The 10969-nt window shown below is 44.7% G+C and overlaps 1 protein-coding gene across 3 annotated transcripts in view; it reads left to right on the top strand.

Annotated features, from left to right (window-relative positions):
* The first annotated feature begins 446 nt into the window (after window positions 1–446).
* RAD50 (RAD50 double strand break repair protein) overlaps window positions 447–10969 on the top strand; it is a 252253-nt gene continuing 241730 nt past the window's right edge. Inside the window, exons 1-2 of one of the 3 annotated variants that reach the window (XM_059888479.1) lie at window positions 447–541; window positions 9155–9270. The gene's annotated coding sequence lies outside the window, so the exon portion shown is untranslated. Of the gene's footprint in view, window positions 778–9154; window positions 9271–10969 lie in introns of all 3 variants that reach the window. The other 2 variants (XM_059888481.1, XM_059888480.1) reach the window with 2 other exon arrangements.

The following is a 10969-nucleotide window of genomic DNA, read 5'->3' as shown; positions in this document are numbered from 1 at the left end:
GAGCGCCTCCCACGGGGACCCCTCAGGGACGTGCTCCCGGCCACACAGGCCGGCACCCGCCTGCTCAGGGCAGAAACCCACGAAGCGCCGCGGGCAGTCAGGTTTCGGGCCCGCCTGCAGCCGCGAGGCCCCGGCGGGTGCTGAAACGAAAGGCAGATGAGGCAAGCAGCGCCAGGGGACCGAGGCGCCGCGGGCCGCGTAGCCGGGCGAGGGCACGCTGCGCCGCCGCGACGAGCGCCATGGGCTGGCTTATCGGCGTCTCAGGTGGACGCGGCTCCAGCCGGAACGCCGCCGGGACCGCCGTACGCAGACCCGAGGCCTGGGGCCCCCGCTCCTGGCTGCCGGCCCGCGCTCCGCGTTCTCCGCGCACTCGGGCCCGCCTCTCGGCCGTTTTCGCTTTCGCTTTCTTGCCGAGAGCGTTGAGGAAAATGAAAGTGGCAGTGTCCAGAGCCTGCGCGGCAGCCGTCGGGGCGAGGGGCGCACCGTGCGGGGCGGCCAGCCTGGAGCGGGCGAGCCGGAGCCTCAGCCCGCACCCGGCGAGGTAAGCGCAGCCCCTTTCGCGGTCGCCTCGCGGGCTCCTCCTTGCGGACCGCGCGGGCGGGACGCCAGGAGGCAGTTGGACGTGGCGGGCCCGGCTGGGGGTTCCTGCCGCGGGGTTGGGAGGGCTTGAGATGCGGCACCACTGGGGCTTTCGGGGCTCTGGTCCTCCAGGCCGGGCTGGAAGACCTGGGCGAGCCTCGGACTAACGTGCCAAGGATCCGGCAGCCTGAGGTCGAGGTGGGGCGGGTGCAAGCCAGGCCACCCCTCCCAGCACACATTTTCTTTTTTGTAAAATGCCGCCCCGACCCTCCCCCGTCCCGCCCCACCCCCACCCCCACAGAGTTTCGATGAAAATCAAAGTGGGAGGATGTATATAAAATGCTGAGAAGAGTGTCTCACCTGAGCCCAGCAGGGAGGAATTCATAGTTTACCCCTTATTACCTATCAAACTCCTCTGTTTCCGCACGCGGCCCCAAACCTCGCTTGTCTGGCCAAGTTTTTCATATCTGGTGCACTTGCACGCACTTGGCAAGCGTGCCCTGAACCGGGAAGCTTGCGACTAGTCTCTTTTCGTCGTAGGTATGGAGAGAAGCTAGGCCAGGATGCCACCCACTTCCCAAGGCTCTGTCCAGGTGAAAACAGGGGCTGACTCTAGAGGAGCCCCAATCCATGGCTGGCAGAAACGGTCAGGGATGCGTGCACGGAGGAAGTCAGTGCATCCCAGACAGGGACGCTTTCTGTGCAGAGTCCGCCAGCAGAAGGGTGAAAGATGAACGCCCAGATCTTGTATGCCCGCTCAGAATTGGACTCCTCCTCAAGGCTGTTGGGACAGTCTCTGCTTTTGGGTGCCCCCCATTCCCTGGCAAGACAAAATATATATGCAAAACCAGTTGTGTAGATGAGGGAAGACACTAAATGTTAGGAGTAAAGTGACTAAATCTGTAGGCACTTGATTTAACATTTGAGTGAAGATGGTTTCTGTAGGCAATACCAAGAACACCACCCCCATTTTAGTCAACTTTTGTCTAGTCTAATCACATGTATCTGATCATAACACCCATTACTGAAAGAAAACTTGAATAACCTTAATTTTGAAAACAGATATAGGTCCTTCCTAATTTTTAAAACATGGAGTTCCTCTTTTGTACTCTGCTTCAGGATGGTGGTGAGAATTCACCACCTTTTAGAAAATACCACCTTTATCATGAGCCAGAAAATCAGATTCTTTGATTTGTGCGATGTACTTTCAACAAGCTGTTCCTTTTCTTCGGAATTCCATAATGTCTCTCTCTCCTCTCTCTCTCCTGTTAACTAAATTTAAGCTGTAATGCATGGTTCTCTCCCTTTCCTCTTCTGTCTGTGGCTGGAGAGGGAGGGGGTTGTAGTAGACACCATCCACAGCATTTTCACCATGCCAGGTTCTTGCTTCCATGATGGTGAAAACTGAATGACTCCACTAAAGATCAGGCAAGCCTCTGTCTTCCCCACTGCCTTCTTTCCTCCTGGCTTTATTACTCATTGGTTTAGTATGCGATGAACTTCATTACATTTTTCAGAAGAAAATAAAGCGTGGGATTTTATTTTCCATAGGATGTCAGGACTTCAGAACTAAATTGCTCATATTCTTCAGTTAATGGTGCACACTATAATCCTTGGTCTGTTTAGAGTCATTTTGTTTTATTTTCTTTCCTCCTTTTATCTTCCATTTCTCAACACCCTCCCTCCCATGCTTGCATACTTGGGCAGGCATGGTGACACATTTGTTCTTACATCTTTCCTTATATCTTCTCAGAAAATGTGTGTCTTTGAAAGGTATGTCATGTTTTGCTCTTGTTGTACTTATCTGAACAAAAGCCATCATGCTATAAATCTCATACTGTTTCTCTCTTTTCTTTGGCCACACGTGTGGCTTGTGGGATTTTACTTCCCAAGAATCGAACCCAGACCCTTGGCAGTGAGAACGAGAAGTCCTAACCACTGGACTGCTATAATTCCCTCATACTGTTGATTTTTTTCCATGTTTTTAATTCAAACCATCTTGATATATGTGAGTCTAATTCATTAGTCCTGGCTGTTGTGTACTTTTCTATCAAGAGTGTACACCACAAGTTCTTAACCAGTCTCCTGGGAATAGACGTTAGGTGATCTTCATCTCCTTGCTTCCACAAACAGTGCGGCACCAGAAAGCCATGTGTTCTCCAGCAAGAACTTCTCTGAGACAGATAGATGGAGAGATAGATGCTAATTTTGGAATACGTGTATGATGTCATTTACTAAAAACTGCTGCTTTGTGCTGCAGAATGGCTTCATCAGTTTTCTCCCATCAGGAGTGCCTGTAGGCTCCCTTTTCCATCATCTGCCAGCACTTGCTGCTGCTGCTGCTGCTAAGTCGCTTCAGTCGTGTCCAACTCTGTGCGACCCCATGGACTGCAGCGCACCTGGCTCCCCATCCCTGGGATTCTCCAGGCAAGAACACTGGAGTGGGTTGCCATTTCCTTCTCCAATGCATGAAAGTGAAAAGTGAAAGTGAAGTCACTCAGTCGTGCCCGATTCTTCTCGACCCCTGGTCTGCAGCCTACCAGGCTCCTCCGTCCGTGGGATTTTCCAGGCAAGAGTACTGGAGTGGAATGCCATTGCCTTCTCCACTGCCAGCACTTACTATTATCTAATTTACTAACTTTTTTGTCAAACTAGTAGGTTGAAGCAGAACTCCATTTCTGTTTTAGTTGAGCATCACATCATAGTGTTCTGCCATTTGTGAATTGCCTGTTTGTCTCATTTACTCTTCCTTTAGGTTTCTGATATTTTTCTGTCTGGTTGTCATTTTGATCCTTAAATATAGGTATGCTCACTAAATTGTTAATCCTTCATGGAATGGCAATGTTATAAATCATCCCCTAGTCTGGTCACCCATCTGTTAACTTCATTTATGGTCTTCATTTATTATTAGCACCTTTATTAAGATATAATTTACATACTATAAAATCCACCCATTAAAAGGATACAGTTCAGTGGTTTATAATATATTTGCAGAGGGTGTAACTATCTCCATAATCTAATTTTAGAACATTTGTATTACTTCATTAGCAATCACTCTCCAGCAGCCCTTAATATTCCCCTCTCCAGCCCTAGACAAGCACTAATCTACTTTCTGCCTCTATATACTTGCCTTTTTCAGGCATTTTGTATAAATGAGATTGTACAATATGTGGTTTGTTGTGACTGGCTTTGTACACTTAGAGTAATCTTTTGGAGGTTTATCCACATTATAGCATGTGTCAGTAGTTTGTTCCTTTTTACTGCCCAGTACATTCCATCCTGTGGCTATACTGCATTTTGTTTATCCATTCATCAGTTGGTGGACATTTAGATTGTTTTTCCTTTCTGGCTATTATGAATAATGTTTCCGTGAACACCCACATACAAATTTTTGTGTAAGCATATATTTTCATTTCTCTTGGGTGTGCTGCTAAGTCGCTTCAGTCGTGTCCGACTCCGTGCAACCCCATAGACGGCAGCCCACCAGGCTCCCCGTCCCTGGGATTCTCCAGGCAAGAACACTGGAGCAGGTTGCCATTTCCTTCTCCAATGCATGAAAGTGAAAAGTGAAAGTGAAGTCGCTCAGCTGTGTCCGACTCTTAGCGACCCCATGGACTGCATGCATCCAATCAGGTTCCTCCATCCATGGGATTTTCCAGGCAAGAGTACTGGAGTGGGGTGCCATTGCCTTCTCCATCTCTTGGGTATATACCTATTAATAAAAGTGGAATTGCTGGATCATATGGTATGTCTGTGTTTAAACTTCCGGTTCATGCATGCAAAGTCACTTCAGTCGTGTCTGACTCTCTGTGACCCTATGGACTGTATAGCCTGCCAGGCTCTTCTGTCCATGGGATTCTCCAGGCAAGAATACTGGAGGGGGCTGCCATGCTGCCATACTTTTCCAAAGTAGCTGCAACATTTTACATTCTTACCAGCAGTGCATGAGTGTTTCAATTTGTTTGCATTCTCACCAACACTTGTGTATATTTTTTATTATAGCCATCCTAGCAGGTGTAAATTTCTAGCTTATTGTGGTTTTAATTTGCACTTCCTGGATGACTAATGATATTGAGCATCTTTTAATGTACTTATTAACCATTTGTATATCTTCTTTGGAATAATGTCTGTTCATGTCTGTTTGGAAAATTTGATTGTATTTTGTTACTGAGTTGTGTTATTTATATATCATTTCTTTTTTCTTATGACATCTGAAATCATCAAGGTGTCTTTGGCTCCATTCTTTCCTTCCTTCATTTCATTCAGTGACTTGGAATTCTGTATCCTATTAGGAGCCCTAAGCGTAGGTAAACATTTTCCTACAAATGCTAAAAATTAATTAAAATCTCCAATTTCATCCCAAGCATAAGCAACATTTTAGCATGTTTTTAATTCTCTTCTTCTCCCACAGGCACATGTGTGTGTCTGCCTGAGAATTATTGAAATAATCTGGAAGCCTCTGATTGTTATTAACTCTTCATGCTTCAAAATATATTTTTATTTTTCTATTTTAGAAGTCTTTTCTTAAGAATTGCATTAATTTGTAACATATTTGCAATTACCTATCACACCAAGATAGGAAGGCTTGACCATATATTTATTTTAGAGTTTTGATTGACAAACTGAAAATTTTTAGTGATTTGTGTCTCAACAGTAGTGCCTCTCTGGGTCTCTCTATTTCTCAGAAGTATTATGTGAATCCATGTTATTCTGATCCTTATTTGACCTTTGCCAGAACAAAAGCATTCTAAAATATTTGCAAATGCTAAAGTCACTTCCTCATATTTTACTGAGTTTACTTTAGCTTGGTTAAACCAAGTGCAATATCAGTTTTGCAATATCACTAGCTGAAGGTTTATATAATTGCCTTCCCCGAAGCGTCAGAAACTGGCCAGAGGAATATGAAAATAGCTTTGAAAATTCAGCTGCTGAATATCTTACACTACAAAGCTTAACATTTTTGTTTATGATAGTATTTGAGGGTGAAGTAAATCAGGCACTCTAATAGTAAAACTATGGTAAAACTAACTTGGATGGAGTTTATCAAAACCTTCTTAAAGCATCCATATGTTTTTATCCCAGTAATTCTACTTTCAGCATGTATCCTAAAACATGTTTGCCTTTGGGCTTTTTTCAGGTGGTACAGGGTAATTCTAGGTAGGGTGTATTTGCAGCATCACATAACACTGACTCCCATGGCGAGAAAGTTATTCCTCTGGTCGATTCCTTTCCAATCTTCTGATCAAGGGAAGGAGAAAAATCTCAGCTTGGGACTAGTATGTCTTTAACACCGTGTTAAGCCTTCCTAATCCCACTTGATATGAAAGGATGAGCAAAGGGATAGCAATATCAACTATATTTTCATGACACCATTGTGTTTTCCATTGTATTTATTCTTATGACTGTCTTCATTTATGACATTTAATGCTGGCTTTCCATTCACAGTAGTAAATAAGGTTTGCTTTTAAAACATTTATTTAAGGGTAGAAATGAATTGATTTAAAGAGGAATGTTAAGTACAGTATATATGACATTTAATTATGGGAAAATAATAGTGATGTATGGATGGCTGAAAGGTGTGAAACATGACCCTAAGAAATAATCTGAGCTTCAGACACAGATTTTAAGTGAGGAGGTTTTCTTATAGATGGGGCTGTTCCTCCCAGTCTGACTTCTGTTATCATGAAGTTAGAAACCAGTTAGTTGTCCAGCAATTAGGGATTAATTAAGAGATTTTGATACCATGGAAAAATAGTGATAGAATACTGCCAACTGTTAAAAGTATATTTAATGACATGGAAAAATTATATACTATTAGATAAAACAAAGCTGGTTGCAAAAGAAAACTGTGCACAGTATCCTAATATTGTTAGAAAGTGTATGTTTGTATATATGTCTGTGTGTGAGAATCTCAAAAATTATTGGAAGAAATATTTACAAATAAGTTACCTCTGAACCATTGGGACTACAGGAAATGTTTGTTTTTTTCCACTAATAAACATGTCACTTTTGTCAATAGAAAAAGTTTATACAAATAACTGTTTTAAAATGAACCCATTGGAACGTTCCCGGGACTGCCTGGAGTTCTGCCGTCTGCAGGCGCTCCTGCGTCCTTGTGTGAATGCTCCAAGCCTCCAGCCAGGTCTCTGGCCTGCAGAGCCACAGCAGGTTGGCAAGACTTCCTTGTCACCACTCAGTGTCCTCCTAGGTCCTTCTTCTTAGTGTGTCTGTATTTATACTTTTGGCGTAAAATAGAATATATCTAAAATTCCCTCTTCTCAATAGCCCTGTTAAGTTGGGCCAAATTAGAATCCCACTTTCTTAGCGGGTCTGAATCATTAGATAGGAATGGAGGAGATGGTGAGAGAGGGTCTCTTAGTTTCTCCTTTATTCTTTTTCTGTAACTTCTGCATTATTCTACTGACCATGAAATTTCTACACGTTGGGTAAAACCATGTTTGTGTTTCACCTGGGTTTAAGATATGTGTATTTAAATTTTAGATGCCTCCTTTCCAGGATTACAAAATCTCTCTTAGGAAGAAAAAACGGTTCACAGCAAGGCCTCATGTTTGGCCGGAACACTTGCTACTTTTTTCCTGGTAGAAATTCCTAGGTTGTTACTTCTTAGAGCATGTTCCTGGAAGTCCCTGGACTTCTTTGTGGGAAAGGGGTTGACAGGTCCCTGTCAAGTGAGCAAATGGTGTCTGTGTCTGGAGGTGGTCTTACCCCCCTGTGCAAACTTCCTCCTTCTGCAGAGGGTGGTGGGCTCTGCCTAGGGTGAGCTGGGCAGGTCCTGAGCCTAAAGAAAGCCTGCTTCAGCATTCCAGTAATGTCTGGAACTTGACTGGCCAATACCTCCCCTCCCGAGGTCCTTCTGTTCCCCTTCACCTCTCTGCCACTGCTGTGGTTCAGGCTCTCACATCTCTTGTCTGGGGGACACAGTGACCTCCAGCTGGTCCCTGCCTCCACTTCCCCTTACTTATAATCTGGATTTTACAGAAGCCAGTGTGTAGTAGTGTATTGTTGCTATAACAAATGAACACAAAATTAGTAGCTTTTAACAATCCAGATTTATTATATTACCATTGCAAAGTTTTCAGAAGTGCTCTTTTCCTTCTGGAGCTCCTGGAGGAGAACCATTCTGTTGACTTTTCCAGCTTCTGGAGGCTTCCTGCATTCCTTGGCTCATAGACCCTTCCTCCACCTCTAAAACTAACAAGTGTTTCTCACGCTGCAACACTCTGACACTCATCTTCTGAATCTCACTTTGCCTCCCTCTTACAGGGACACTTGTGATTACATTGGGTCCACCTGGATAATCTCCCCATCTCGAGATCCTTAATCACATCTCCAGTGCTCTTTTTGTCATTGTAAGGCAATATAGTCATAACTTCCGGGAATTTAGATATTGACTTCTTTGGCAGGACCATTATTCAGTCTACCACACAATGTAATCGTTTAAAAACACACACAGCCAACCATGTTACTCCTCTGCCTAAGGCCCTGGTGTGGTGCTCTCCTCAGAGGATAAGGACCTCCTGTGGCTGGAAGTGCCGTGCAAGGGCCACTCCCCTCCTCCCCTCCTTCTGCTTCCCATCTCCCCACTCTGCCTCTGGCCTGCTGTCTGTGATCCAGCCTTTGCACATGGTCTACTTTTTACCAAGGATGCTTCTCCTTCTCCCACTCCATCCCAGGTTCCTGAGCTCCCTAAGATGCTCTCACTGGGACCCGTGCCATTCTGCTATCACACCTACTACAGGTCAACATCTTCGCTTTTACTTAGGTGATCAGATGCTTCTCCCATGTGAGTAAGTAACCCCTACAGTCAGGGGTCATGTCTATTTTCGTTCCATCAGTGCATCTCAGTACGGAGTCTGCTTGTGGCAAATGGTTAGTAAGCACTTGGAAATGAATGAATAAACGAATGAATATTAGCAGCTTGGTCATCACCCTCTATCCCCTTTACCCTGCTTTTTTCTTCTGTACAACATTTATCACCTCCTCTATTGTGGCTTCCCTCCACCAGAATGGAAGCTCTTTGAGAGCAGGGACTTTCTCTTTTGCATTCATGCTGTTATTCCCAGGTCCTAGAGCAGCGTCTGCTCCATAACAGGCATTTGATAAATATTCAGGGGATGGATGATCTGGGGATGTTCAGAATTGGTCCCAGAGTTTTCTTATCTGACCCTTCTTTGAAATCAGGTATTACCAAGTTTTTCATTTTAGTTATTCAGCCTAACTCAATAATCAGGCAAATTGGCAGAGACCTCCTAAAACATTCACCCAATTTTTATGAGGATTAAATGAGCTAATAAATATAAGGCATTCAGAGCAGTGTCTGGCACATGGTGAGCCCCGTATAAGGGTTTGCTGATGTTGTTAAGATGTACTTGAGCCCTTGATTGTTTAGAATTTTTGCCATGTCTCAACTCTGTTGTGGGATCCCAGATGCAGAACTGAGTGAGCTCTTCTGTTTCTTGCACCTGGACAGGACCCAGGTGTTTCAGCCCAGGCAGGAGGGCTTCAGGTGGGTGATTTGAACCATAACTTGTGTTTTTTTCTGTTTTGCCTGCAGATGGCGGTAGGCCCTGGACTTCCCTGCACTGCAGGCAGTGATGAGGCTGGGCAGCAGAGAAACAAGAAAATGGACTCCCTCCTCCTGAAGACAAGAATGGCAGCTACCAGTCATGGGTGAGCTTCCAGCTTGACCAGAATTTTTCTCTTATCTGTTCCACATTATTTGCTGTTGTTGTTATACAGGATTGGTGTAGACCATACTTGTTTGATTTTGGGGTAGTTTGTTGATTTTCACAATTTGTTTATAAAAACAGAAAAGCAATAGCAGTGAAACCAGAAATATTACTGGAACGTTACTGAGGGAATCGAGGGCCAGGTGCTCATGCTCTGCACTGGGAGTGTGGCATCCCCTCACTTATGCTCCTTGGGCCTGTCCCTTTTGTCGTCCTAGGGGATGGTACCCACCCAGGCAGTCCCTTTAATTCAACAAGTGTGTGGTAAGCTGGAAATACGAGGTGTTCTTTGCATGGACATTGTGGTCCTTCTTGCAGTTGCTCACTGGGCAGACTGTTCCTGTGCTGCTGGAGAGACACCCCTGGCCAGCAAGGCCCAGGGCTTCTTTCTACTCACCCTGACCTTGTTGCCCCCAAGAGGGCTTCTTCCCCTGATCTCCCCACTGATCCCACATTGGGTAATTTCACAGCTCTAGTTTATTTGTCCTAAAACCACCATTAGTGTTGTAATCTGAGCAGTTTGAGTAGAGATTGTTTCTGTTCTATTTTAACCCCATTTGTGAGATTTGTCCTCAGCAGGCAGTAATTCTAAGTTTTCTATTTGGTAATAAGAATACTTTCTGTCCTTAATGCTAAGGACAACTACACCGCTTCTTGGCATTCTGATGGGGTCTAACAAAGGCCTTCCTTGATTTTCAGCATCTGCCTGGTATGCTGGTGTCCTTCCCTTAGCTACAATCCCTTTAGGGCCCTGCCCGACAAGAATTCTGGGACATCTTCCCTCTCAGTGTCACAAGTCCTTGGGAGGAACTTGACGTTCCCTCGACCCTCACCCCAATCTGTGCCAGCTTTGCCTCAAGCCTCTATGTGTTGGGCACTATGCCCCATGGTTTACATCTTATTCAGTCTCCTTGCAAACAAACAAAAAAAATAAGTGATACAATTCATTTGTTTCAAATATGGAAGCCAAGACTCAGAGATTAGGTTACTTTCAGAGCTAAAATGTAGCAAGCCATAGTGGCAGCCCAAGGTCTCCGAAGCTCTTGCCTGTTAGCAGAAACTTAGGCTGCGCCTTCCCTGATAGCTCAGTGATAAAGAATCTGCCTGCCAATGAAGGAGATGTGGGTTCCTTCCCTGATCTGGGACGATCCCATATGCAGCAGAGCAACTAAGGCCGTGCACCACAGCTACTGAGCTATGTGCCACAGCTACTGAAGCCCACGTGCCCTAGAGAGTAGCCCCTGCTCGCTGCAACTAGAGAAAAGCCCACACAGTGACGAAGACCCAGTACAGACCCCCAAAACATAAATAAAATTATTATTTTTCTAAAGTTAGACTGGCCACTTACAGGTAGAAGATGAATTCTATTTGCATACATGTATCTGTAATACACTTCTTTTTTCATATTTTATTTAACCTGAACTGTTGGCACACACTGGTAAAATTTGCCCTTATTACTGTTTGCCTTATGTGCATCATTATGTGTGCCAGTTGATGCAGGGTAGTCCAGTAGTTTATCTGAAGAACCTGTAACCTCCGTAAATTGGCAAGGTTTGATTTCAAAAATCTGAAGTCTTCCTCTGCCTCTGGGAGGTTTAGTGACCTGTTTGAGGAGGAACAAACTGGCAAACTCCAAGCGT

The sequence above is a fragment of the Bos taurus genome, chromosome 7 (genome assembly GCF_002263795.3).
Source record: "Bos taurus isolate L1 Dominette 01449 registration number 42190680 breed Hereford chromosome 7, ARS-UCD2.0, whole genome shotgun sequence".
NCBI classification, from domain to species: Eukaryota; Metazoa; Chordata; class Mammalia; order Artiodactyla; family Bovidae; genus Bos; species Bos taurus.
Note: the sequence above shows the minus strand (reverse complement) of the source record. Positions and strands in the feature narration are given on the sequence as shown.